The following is a 12940-nucleotide window of genomic DNA, read 5'->3' as shown; positions in this document are numbered from 1 at the left end:
GAAAATACTTTTTCAAGCAGCTTAACCCCAGAGCCCAGAGTGATTCCACTAGGCCCCATTCTCCTTTTAGTGATGAAACTCAGATGATTTTAAGTATGCTGCTTTGCTTTCACGGGGAAGTCACAGATCCTTCAACTAAGTTTGAAAAATGCTTTCTTTTTCATCTCACTATTTCCATTGGAAAGTTACCCTAATTGAATCAGTTTACTTCTTGAAACATTAATTAAATTAAAAGGATCTAGTCTGGCGAACAAAACAGAAAAATGTTTTTTAATGTACAGCGGAAATCAATTATCCAGTATCTGTGGATATAACCAAAATAATATTATTGTAGTTTCATTTTGTTTTCTTGGGGGAAAGAAAGACTAATTGTTTTTTAAATGAAATGTTAAGTAGCACAGTTTACCGAGAAGTATAGCCACAGACTAGTTTGATGTGTGTTGCATAGCTGGAATTAGAAATACACAAATAGGAAAAAAAAAAAAAGAAAGAAACCACAGGGCTATTAAGCCGAGACAGTAAAGAAGCAGCTAAATTGGCCTGGCTTTTCTTTTTCCACTTAAAGATACTATTCACTTGGATAAACAGTATGGTCTTTGCAAATAAATAAACTTAATTTTTTTAACAACAACAAAACAAGAAAAAGAAGAAGGAAATACGAAAAACTTAAACCAAACAAAAGAGTGAGAACATAGAGATCATTAAGTATGTAATTTCAAACAAAAATGCTCTTAATTAAGGGAAACGCCCAGCATCAGGAATCTGGAAAGAGGTTGAAACAAGAAACAAATATGTCCTTCAAGTTTAATTAATTTCATTGGACTATACCCAAACATTTAGAGGGAAAAAAGGGAAGATAAAATAGTCAAAGGAAGAAAATCACTAAAAGTGAGTTTCTGAAATTTGAAATTATAGCATTTACAGAAATGCAAAAGTCCATATGGTTTCCTCCCTAAAAGCTGTAACTAGAACCTGAGAGGAAAAACTAAGCTTAGGAAGATTAAGATTAAGCTTAAACTCTTATATGTCTAAACAAATGGGCTCTTTCAAAGTGTTTGTAGCAGCTGGATGCTATAGCAGCCTCTTCATGTAGCACAAAGTTGTTTTGTGGCAGAAGACTCAGAAATGTGATTCCTGCTTGTAGGAAATACATGCTTCTTCCATGGATTTTCATTCCCTGGGTCATTGCTGTCTGTAGTCCTGACCATACCCCCAGCAAATCTCAGCAATGCCCCCGAGTCAATTTGTATCTGGAAATAGGACCAATGCAACCAGAGAAGAGTAGAACAGTGAAGTGCCCCTGGCAGTGCAAGTCCCTGCCAGGTCTTACAGAAAAAAAAAAAAAAAAAAAAAAAAAAGGTGAAAGAAATGAGTCAAAGCGAAAGAATATGTATTCCTTTCCCAGTGCATTTGCCTTCTTTATTTTTTTTTAAGATTGAATTCTTCCTGTTCTTCACATATTAGTCAGCTCCTTCATTCCAAATTCATTCTGCTGATGTAACTATGCAGCAGTGCCAGTTAATGGAATAATGTATTTCTAGCCTCTCCCCTCCCCCTTTTTTTTTTTTCTTTTGGCTTTAACATTTCCTGTGTTTTCCAGTTAGATATCTCACTCCCTTCCACTCCTGTGCTTTCTTTCCTCCTTCAACCCCTAACAATTTCCATCACTGCATAAAGAATCCCTCCCATCGTCAGTCACTTCTCTACTTCTGTTCTTGGAACTGAATTCGCTTGCCTGGCCCCAGCAGTCCTGTTATTGCCCACAAGGCTGAAGAGCTTTCTCCACTGTAAGTTAAGGGACAAAGCCTGCCAGGGCAGTTAGTAGCCATAGGGGGGGAAGTAAGTGGATTCAGAAGCTCCAGGTATATCACTGGTGCTGCAAATTGCAAGAGGAAGGAAAGAGATGGGCAGTGTGACCAGATACAGAGAACTTGTTTGTGATGAACACTCATGGGACAAACAAAGATCAGTTGCTTAATGGAAGTGGGTTTCCTATAAACAATGATCAGATTCCTGCTCAGTGTCCTGTGTGGATATTTTGGGCAGAATTGCATTATGCCTGTTAAAATATTAATAAATAAGCAAAAATCTTTTCAAAAGACATCTTTTAAAGATTTTAAAAGTGACTTAGAAATTTATGTCACTCCATTCTGTATCCTTGTGTGTGACCCATCCCTTACATTGGTTAACTGCATAAACACTGGTTGAACGTGCAAATAGCTGAGGATACTAAATAAGTGATTGGCGTGGTCATCGGTCCTCTGAGGAGCTCCGTGTCTCCAGTGAGACTTCAGGATACTCAGCTTTGAGGATCATTTGACCAAAAATGTAAAGCACATGGTAATGAAGAATCAGGAGTGCAAATAGAATTTTCTTGCCTTGAATAATAGTTTTATAAGTTGCTCTGGAGACTGTTAACCAGATTTTTGAGTGTTTATTTGTATTTATTATTGTCCAGCCTAAGAGGGGAATTAAACATCTGGCTAATGATGTGTTTACAGTTTAAAGGACATCCTAATGGTCATATCCCTTCTTCTGTAGAAATGCTCACACACTTCTAAAGAAGATTTGTGTTTATCTCTGTTGCTTATTGATCTACTGTCTGGCTAATACACCACTTGAAAAGATTCTGAGCCAAATGTACTGCTAATGTAAGCAGATGCGATGACATTGGAATTGTTTGCAAGTCTGGTCCTCTGAGTTTGCTCATGAAAAATATTAACTTGACAATGACAGGTCAAAAATATCTATTTGTTTTAGTTCAAGTCTGTCTCACTGAAACCAGATGCACATGGAGATAATTTCAATGGGTTCAGCAGAATTGCTCTGAATGTTCTCTAGTATGATGAAAACCAAGCGTACTTGTTTTTAAAGAAACCCTCCCCACCAATGCCAGCACTCCAGAAAATTAAAAAATGTTTTCCGATTTTAGGTCACTCGTGTTGGAAAGCAAAATGAGATCAGTGTATTTATGCTGACGTTCTCCTGGTTTCTATGCAGTAGCACAATTACAGCAAGGAAAAGTTCTGAGCACTCCAAGGGAGAGTTTAGGCATTTTTGGTCAAATGACCAAACAGAAAACAGAACAGAAATCTGGAAATTAAGGCTGATATTCTCAAGGCCAGTTTGGGTATTTAGATATTCACCTTGCACTAAAATTAATAAGATTTGTTTGTCTAGATACTCTATCTTTGAAAAATTTAATTTTTTTAAGTGCTTTCTTTCCCTTCTCCTAAATTTGGACTCTGGCCTAGCCACAAATATATCTGGAGTCTTCCTAGTATTAGATTAGAAATACTGTCTATCTGTGTGCACACCAGCACAAGTCTGTGTGCCATTGTATGTTTGAATCTTCAAGAACAGATGTAACTTTTCTGTGTGATAAGGAAAACCATAGCAAATGATGTGAGAAGGTGGGTGTCAGTCAGGTGGTTTACTCTACCTGCATTTCAAAGGCAATCCATTTGAAATATGATGAAAGGTGGACCATGTCCAACCTGACACTGTTTGAAAAGCTTTTCCCTGCCCCCCTCTTTAAATAGCATGAGGGATATGATGCTTTCAAAGTAATCCTTGTCTCCAAGGTCAGTACTGTGGGGAAGGATAACGTTTTTTCAGAGAAATACATATTAATTTTATTTTTGTTGGCAGTGGAAATAATATCTTTTATTCTTTTAGTTAAGAGAAACGAATTGTGCAATCTTCAGCTTTTCGGAAGGTGGGGCAAAGTAAGATTGGCATTGAAACAGACTAAATGGTATAAGCTTCCGCTTTGTAAGTATTGTGTGTAGAAGAATGGTACTTTGATGTCAGCTGTGCACTAAAGAAATAACCCCAGAAGTAACAAATATTGAGATTTTGTTGTATGAATCGATAATTATCAGGAAAACATTACTGTTTTATTTATTTTATCCAGGATGATGAAAATTGCTATGGGTCTGTTGTACAAGCCGTAACATGTTCGGGCACCTTTGATATCCTGGGGAAAAAAAAAACAAATCAAAAAAACCCAAAACCAACAAACCCCACCACATTATTCCATATAGAAAGAAGGGGTCTCTCAGTTCATGGAATGGAGTCTGAGTAGAAGCAGCTTCAAAACTGACCTGGAAAAAGTGCGAGTGAATCATGTATGCCCTCCCTTCAGCTCTCCAAAAGCTTCACTGGGGACAGGACCTTGAGCTCCTTCATCTGTCAGACCCTAAACATAGGAGGGTTTCTCCTTCATTTTTTGAGCTGCCAGATCTGGAAGCAGATTGTTTTACATGTAGATGAGGCAGGTAGTGAGGACATGAGGGTTGCTTGTGTGTCTTTGGTTTTGCAGATAAAATGCAGATCTGTGTTTTTGTCTTTACCCTTTTGATTAGAAAAGTTGATTGTCTCCCCCTGCATGCAAGGCTGGGGCATGGAGGAGGGCCAGCTGGCTGTGGTGCCATCCAGATAAGAGCACGTTGCTGTTTAATAACACCAGGAAAACAACCAGAAGTTATGGTAGGGATAATATCTGCCCCTTTGAGAGGGTGTGTACCTGCCACTTATTACTCATGTTCCCAGTTCTGGCTAGCTTTCCATTTCTTGCTGGATAACTGGAAAGTGAGACTAATTGAGAAGGGTATTTTGTCTCATATTTATCTCTAGTTACCTTTTCTCCAAAGCAGACCTCATTCCTGTGATTCATGCATTTATCATCTGCAGTCTCACCACTGCCTCAGTCATCCCCACCAGGGCTCCGTCTCAGGCGTGTTTGGAAGCCGTCTCGAAACACTTGCGGCTGGGATGCCTTGCTCTGAGCACATGATGCTGGCATTGCCTTTGACTTGTAAAGCCTCACAACATCCTGAGGCTGGCCTATCTACAGGGACAGCTCTTACCTGCTGCCAAGCAGCTGCTCAGCATCAGGAGATGACCCTGCCTCCCATAGCACAGGGAGACTCCAGCAAAGGAGGCAGGCACATCTGTAAGTCCCTGATTGAGTGCTTCCAGCCTCAAGGTGCTCAGGTTTGCTGCTTGCAGGCCACATTGCAAAATCCATCTCTTTACACACCTGGGAAAAGCAATGAGACCCTGTCCTTCTATGCAGAATAGGCTCCTGTTTTGTTTTTTTGTTTTTACTATCTAGGGTGCAGAAAGAGTTGCCACTGATTTGGCTCTGTGTTTCGGTCTGCTGTTTAAAACTCAGGGTCTGGAGAAGCTACAGCTTCATTTTGCTTCCACAAGTCTCAACAGATTTTTCAAAAGATAACAGACCAAATACAGGCCAGTTTTTGAAGTTTTTATTCAGCTTTTCTTTATGAAGGCAGCTTTCTCACTGATGTCTCCCAGACCCAGGCAGTAAAAACCTGAGAGACAATTGGATAAAGACTGAAGAATATGGCCCGCTGACCTTGGCCCAGGAAGAAGGAGCAGAGCACACCAATCAATCATGGTTTGATACCTGGGCGTATAAAAAGCTTACTGGAATAGTATGTATAAATGTATAATTCATATGTGACTCTGAAGCCAACACGTTTTCTCCCTGCTCCATGGAAATTGCCTGGATTAGACCATAAAGATACGCTGCTCTTTGTGTGGTTTATAAAGAGTATCAATACCAAAAGAATTTATTTGTGATCCAAGAATTTTTTAATAAAGTGTGTGTTCTCTGGCCATTGCTTCTGTTCTTTATGAATAGATATAAGGAGTGATACGATTTCATCGAAGATCATACACCAAGGGAAGATTGCCAGCTGTCTGTAACCTCCTTGAGTAGGCTGGGCTCTGGAAGAAGTTTTTAATGGTTTGATATAGTGAGTAATATTAGACTGCTCTTATCTTAGGGCTCAGCACATCCTCTTACCCAACACAGTAGAACAAATTAATCACATGCTAACCTGCTAAATGACACTGTGGGGGGCATAACTAGGAATTAAGCTTTCCTCTGCTCCACCTCAGAATGATTCCTCCACTATGTTGCTTGTAAGTCTTATCTTCTCCAAGCTCCACAGAACTGAGTACAGCTTGTTTGTTTTCCTGCACACAAACTTTGGAGAGTTGAAGGTTTTCTGTTTGTTTTTAGTGCTTCGTGCTTCTCCTCCCTGCATGGAGATAGCAGGTAGAAGCTCGCAGCTTTGCGGTTGGAACAGAAGACAGTAAAGATTGTTTCTCAGTGTTGCCTTATTCCAGTTTCCTATACAAACAAGGTTTGCTCTGGTAGGCTCCAGTGTGTCTGAGGAATTATGTTATTATTGTGGTTATCACCTCAAAGCATTAGGCATGTTCTAAGCTACAGTGAGATGAGGAAATCACATATTTTTTGGGATTCTTTGGAGACAAAGGACAGGCTTGATTTCCCTGCAGTGCTCTATACTGTTGAGGAGGCTTCATGAGGAGGGTTCTTTTTATTATATTATAGTAGAAGAATTGTATGAGGCCCTTTTATCAGGCAAAGGTGAAGAGGCCAAATGCAGAAGTTGGAGACAAGGTCACTGGCTGCCAGGAAGGAACAACAGATGGAAGAAAGAAGTGCTCAGGGAGCTGGAAGGTCAGAGCCCAGGTGGCTTTTGTCTCACCACGCAGTGCTGGGGCAAGCGGATGCCAGAGCCTAACCTCCTCCTGCAACTCCCTTGCAGGCTTCAAGATTAATTGGCCCTGGATTTTCAGAGATTGATTCATAGAATCATAGAATGGCTAGGGTTGGAAGGGACCTTAAAGCACATCTAGTTCCAAACCCCCTGCCATGGGCAGGGATACCTACCGCTAGACTGGATTGCTCAAAGCCCCATCCAGCCTGGCCTCGAACACTGCCAGGGAGGGAGCATCCACCATTTCCCTGGGCAACCTGTTCCAGTGTCTCACAAACCTCACAGGAAATATTTTTTTCCTACTGTCTAACCTAAATCTCCCCACTTCAAGTTTAAAACTATTACTCCTCATACTCTCACTACACACCCATGCAAAAAGTCCTACCCTAGCTTTCTTGTAGGCCCCCTCCAGGTACTGAAAAGCTGCTATAACATCACCTCAGTCTCTTCTTATCCAGGCTGAATGAGGGCTTTATTTAGACAAACAGGTGACATATACCCTGTCCTCCTGTTTTAGGAGGGGTGAAGCATGGACTGTCAAGGATATCCATATAAGAAGTTCAAACCGGAGGATGAGCTGTTAAACTATTAAAGTGGAGTTGACGTGATGTCTGCTCACCAATGTGAGTGCAGAAGATGCTCAGGAATGCACTGACCAAATGCTTTTATATACATTTATGTGAAGAAATAGTATCATGGCTTCAAGTTCTCCATAAAGTTCTTGTCTGCTCGCCAGCACAGTTTCTGTTTTGTTTCTTTCTTTTTTTCCATCCATTAGCTGATCTTATCTAAGTCTGGGCCATGGTATGAGTAGTCATGAAGTTGTGTATGATGAAGGATGAATAGAGCTCACTGTCATCTTTTGTTCATATTACTGTCTTCTGCTTATGAATTTCGTGTTTTATCTACCCAGAAAAATGAAATGTACCTTCCCTTGGTTCCTGTCAGCCTTGTTAAATTTCCTTGTCCAGTGTCCTCAGATTTCCAATGCTTAGTGCAGGTATCACACTGTATCATGTGGGGCAATGTGAGTACTTATTTTTCTCTCTTCAAACACAAGGTCCCAGAATCTTGTGAACATCAACTTTAACTTTCAACTTTATGTGTCTTCCCTGACTTTGAAGTTGCAAAGCAAAACTTACAAGTCTAGTTCAGTTTCAATTTTTGCATCATACTCTTCATTAATTGAATAGCAGAAGAAAATTGGTAGGCTTCAGTAGTATTTCAGTTGTATTTTAATCTTTTTTAAGCATATTTTATGATGTATGAGAGCCAAATTAATTTGTTTTGAACACTTTGATGTCTCTACTGTGATTATGTACTGTGTGGTACCCTGTGCATCATTCACACAACATATTCTGAAAGCTACATATAAAAGAAAGTGGTTTAGATCCTGCTTGTGCTCCTATTAACTAAATGTTATAAAAGGTAGGAAAAATCTGTTTCCCAAGTCTGGTTTAGTAGTTCAACCAACTAAACCAAACAAACATAAAAAACCCAACAAAACCCACCCACCCAAGCAACAGCAAAAAAAAAAAAACCACAAAAAAACCAAACAAAAAACCACCACAACAACAAAAACAAAACAAAACAAAACAAAAAACAAAACAAAACAAAAACCAAAACAAACAAACAAGCAAACAAACAAAAAAAAAACCAACAAAAAAAGCCAGAATAAAATGAAGGGTAAAATAATAAATCAAGAAGGAGAAAGGAATCATCCATCTGCACCATGTCTGTGCTTTAGGAAAAGTTGAAAGTTTGCAATGAACTTAGGACAAGCAAACATTTATGACAGTTGGCATTATGCCCCTGTATTACTCTTCACCCTAAATGCATATAAAACAAATACCTGGAACAATTCTTTGTGGATTGGCCTTTTTTTCTATTTTTTTATCTTATTTTTTTCACTTCAAGATATTCTGCAAGCTTGCTTTTTCTCTGTAGCTATTTGTGGTACTTAACATGAGCTGATGATGATAATCATAAAACCATGGTTGGTCTCCATTGTAAAATGTTCTAGTGCCTTTGATGGAGCATTGCTTGAACTGTGCTGGGTAAATGTACAGTGAAGTGATATCTCCTGTCTAAAAACTCTTGTGATTTTTTTTTTCAAAACTTGTGTTTAGTTTTGTCTTACTGGCTCGAAAAGCAGAACTATATATTATAGCACCTCTCACATTGTTTTCCTTGTCTGATGTTTTTTTGGTTGGCCAATTGCTGGGCTGTGTCAGTACAAAAACAAGTTAGTACCAGCCTGCAATGTTTTTTCAAGAAAATTTCACAGACTTTTTGTTTGCTTGAGCACTGCAGGACTGAAACCCTCAGGTTTCAAGGTTCAAGCAAAATAACATGCAGCTCTTCCAATTTGTAAAGTATTTTTTCAGATATTCCTGCCAACTGTTGACAAATTTGAGACGTGATGATGAAGTATCATAATGTCATAGGTAAAATGCTATTTTTTTCTTTATTTTCCAAATAGATGCCTTAGGATGAAATCCTGCAAAGATACAAAGTAAATTACCATTTACTTTAGTGCAGCGTAACCCTAGTAAATTCAACAGAATTTACTGTTGAAATTACATCCCTTATGCCTAAGAAAACCTATGGCAAAAATTCCATTGACTTCAGTGAAACTCGGGAAGCTGAATTGGGAAGCAAGATTCATACTTGACACAAGTGGTAAAAATAATTGCCAAGTGAAAATGTGACATCTGCTTTCAATTAAGACTCGCAGGTCCCTGGATGTCCCAGGTTGCTGAAGGACATTGACAAGAGCCAGAAAGTTCAGTGACTGTTAGCTACCACCTGGCATTGTGTTTGATTTCAGACTGCTAGCAGTGGGAATCACAGCCAGACTGGTGCTGGGGATGGCTGGTTTTCCACTGGGCTTCACTCCAAACTTCCATTTTGTATAACTAACTAGGTGTAATTTTGAGAACTATCTGCTTGGTATTTCAGTCTAGGACCATAAATCTGGATGGACAGAGCTCGGCTTTGCTGTATTTTATCTTTCTCAATTTTGCAAGTAGAAATTTAAAAAGTAGTGCCAAAGAAATAATATGTGGATATTTTTTAAAAAAAGGGGAGCATGCTGCAGGATCAGTTGTGGTCCTGGGATCCCAACATTTAGTTGGCCTGTTTTGCTAACAGTTCATAGGCAGGGTGTAGCAATAAGCTCAGTAAAAGGACACAGAGCACTTCAGTGTATATACTTTTTTTCTTTCTGAAGTACCAGGTCTTCACTTCCCTGTGGACACCACTGCATGAACTTAACCTGCAGATTTTTTCTTTTCTCCCAACGAGGTGTTACACAAACCTCCAGTCTGGGGAGCAGACAGGTGTAATTCAGATTACTCCCTTGTGAAACACTGGAAATCTCCTGCTAATCAGTTCCTTCCAGGATCCTGTGAATGTTCATTACAGAAGACTAGAAGAGAGGACTCAAATAGTCCAATGTAAATGACATGCAAGGAAAAATAACTACAGGGAGAAATGCTTTAAAAATATTTTTGTATATATGTGTGTATGTGTACATGGGACTGGTGTCCTTTGTCATTAATGAGCGCTCTGCATGCTGCTGGGTCACACACCAGCTATAACTTGATCTGCCCTAAGTGCCTGACCACCTTTCTGCTGTGTTAACCAGATACAGAACGTGTATTGGTTTTATGCTGGCTGCAGGGAAACAGAAAATTTCTCACCTAGTATAAATCCTGAGTGATCAGGCTTGCTAGTATTTTTTGATGTCCTGATTTTCCACCGACAGAATAGCTTTATACTGAAGTGGTTCGGTGGTAGCACCTATAAAGCTAGACTTAATGTATTCCTGAACTTTGGCCTGATATGGAGAAAGATTCCAGGGGTGAAAGTGGGAGCAGAGTTACTAGAATTCCCTTCAAAGTATCATCTGGTGCAGCATATGCATTTTATTTGATCTGTTTGGTGGGTGCACAGCTCAGTGTCCCATTCACAACGTGTCTAAGCCAGCAACTGGTAGAGATGAAAAGATTGAGATGGGTAGATATATATATGAGGTCTTGGAGGATGACAAATTCATGCTTTAGATTCACTGATCCCAGATATCTCCTGTCTAGATATGATCAAATATGTTGCATTGTATCTTTCAATAAGGACAAATGTTGGCCAAGGAGAGATTAAGGCCAGTAAACTATCTGGATTTCTTGAAGTTTGTACCCAGGCAGTCACAGAGCAGCAGTTTGCAGGGGCTCATGGAATACTACCTGATTTACAACTGTTATTGCCACTCTTTCCCTGAACAACTATAGCTGGAGATGTTCTGCTAGTAGTGTAGTAGAGCACTTAAACTTTATGAAAAAACCCACATATTTGCAAATGCTCACTTAAACACTCTCATTATAGATATGTAAAGCCAAGATGAAATTACTTAGATACTGCTTACCTATTTTTCCTGTTGCCATTAAAAAAGCAAACAAAACCCTTATATGTGCATTTGAACTATGACAATAGGCATCCACCAGCTATTGAAATAATGATTTAAAAGGCAGATAAAAAGCCTGAAGACTGCAAGCTTTCCATGGCATTTGAGAATGCTTTAACTCTAAAATGCTGGCTAGTAGATTTAAGGCTTAGGGAAAAAACCTAGTCATTTCCTAGGGGAGTGTCTGAATGCCACATTTCACCTCAGAATGTGTATTTCCAATTCACTGCATCAACAACTGGAAAAAAAAAAAAGACATTTTGACTGATCCTTTATACCTGTGATATTTCCCACCCCTGACTGACACAACCATATATACTAGGCAGTGTTAAAGTAGGATTGGAGATGCTAGGAAAAAACTGTCTTTTTTCAGATAAAGATTATTTCATTCAAGGAACTGGTTTAAATTCTGCCAGAAGAGTCTATATAAACCCAGTATCCTGTAGCAGGGCTTGTAACTACACCCTGAAAAATATTGCTAAATCCTTTCAGTTGGGAGAGAAGCTGAAACAATTCCCTCTTCCCTAGAGAGAGGTTGAAAGTATCCCAGATCATTTAAAGGGGATGCTAATGCTGATCTGTCTAATTATAGCAACCTAAATATCAGCACTGTTAACAATTTCATTTCTTACTATAGCATGGAAAAAAAAGGAGATAAACAGATTAGTTTTGCTTTTTCTGTGTGGAATGTTATGATTTTGGTGTTTCTATTGAATGTAGCCTATTAGAGAGACCCTGCTTTTCCCCATATGCTCCCTGTCTGATAATTAATGTGTATGGGGTGATTTAAAATAGCATACAAAGGCAACTCATTCTGCTTGTTTGTTTGATATATTTATGGTCTTACCAAAAGCGTCTCACACAAACCAGCAGCAGTTTAAATTTATTGGAAGAAGAAAACATTCTTCTTATGAAAATTATGTTCTTAATAATGAAGTGTTTTAATGCAATCATGCACCTGAAGTCAGAGAGGGTGAGAGTATCTTGAACAAAAGTTTATAAAAGCTGAAGAGCTCAGGCTTCCTATGTAGCCAGCCCAGAAGTACAATAGTTTCTGCAGAAAGTAATGCTCTTTTTGTCCATGTCCATGTCCACCCAACTCTTTGCCTTGGTTTTATTTCAGCTATCACAAAAGAGTTAGAAATAAATAAATAAATAAATAAATAAACAACCATATTTAAAATGGAGGGGATTAATAAAAATTATCACTAGCCCTTGACCTGTTTGATTTTATTGTATGGCATTAAAAAAATGTACATGGCATAAATAGCTAGCTAGATTAGTTAGATTAGACATTCAGAGAAAAAGGATGCTGCACAAGGGTTGATCTGCTAGAGCAGAGAGATAATCCTGATCACTAGGGATCAGTTCTTGTTCCACTGAAATCTGGCAAGGTCCCCAGTGTTATTAGAAGAAGTAGAAAGACACAGAGATTCTTTGCTAAGGACCACCAAAAGGAATGATGTGTATCAAAGTCTGTGAAGGGCTACAGTTTTCCTTAGAAAATTCACTCTTGAGTGAGAGTTGTTATTTTGAAAAATCTGGATATTGGCTGACAATTTTCTATTTTTTTTCAGGGGCACTAATTATAATTAATACTCCATACAATGAAAGCTTCTAAAGCAAAACAAAATATTCTCTTTGAGACTGGAAAAGCAAAAGAAATTCTGCAAGGGAAATGGATAGTGAAATTCATAGCATCAGTTTAACCTTTTAAGATAAATGAAATGCAAAGAATTATGAATAAGTAAATAACAGACTTCTCTAACAAGTAATTTGGGTCTTCAATATTTTATGTAAGTTTAACTATGTTCCAAAACATGACAATGTTATGCCATATTGCCATAAGTCTAGAGGGGTAAAAAATTGCAATCAAACTGCAAGAAAAATCATTCAGTATTCCATCTCCTGGTCTTCC

The sequence above is a fragment of the Heliangelus exortis genome, chromosome 2, assembly GCF_036169615.1.
Source record: "Heliangelus exortis chromosome 2, bHelExo1.hap1, whole genome shotgun sequence".
Taxonomy (NCBI): Eukaryota; Metazoa; Chordata; class Aves; order Apodiformes; family Trochilidae; genus Heliangelus; species Heliangelus exortis.
Note: the sequence above shows the minus strand (reverse complement) of the source record.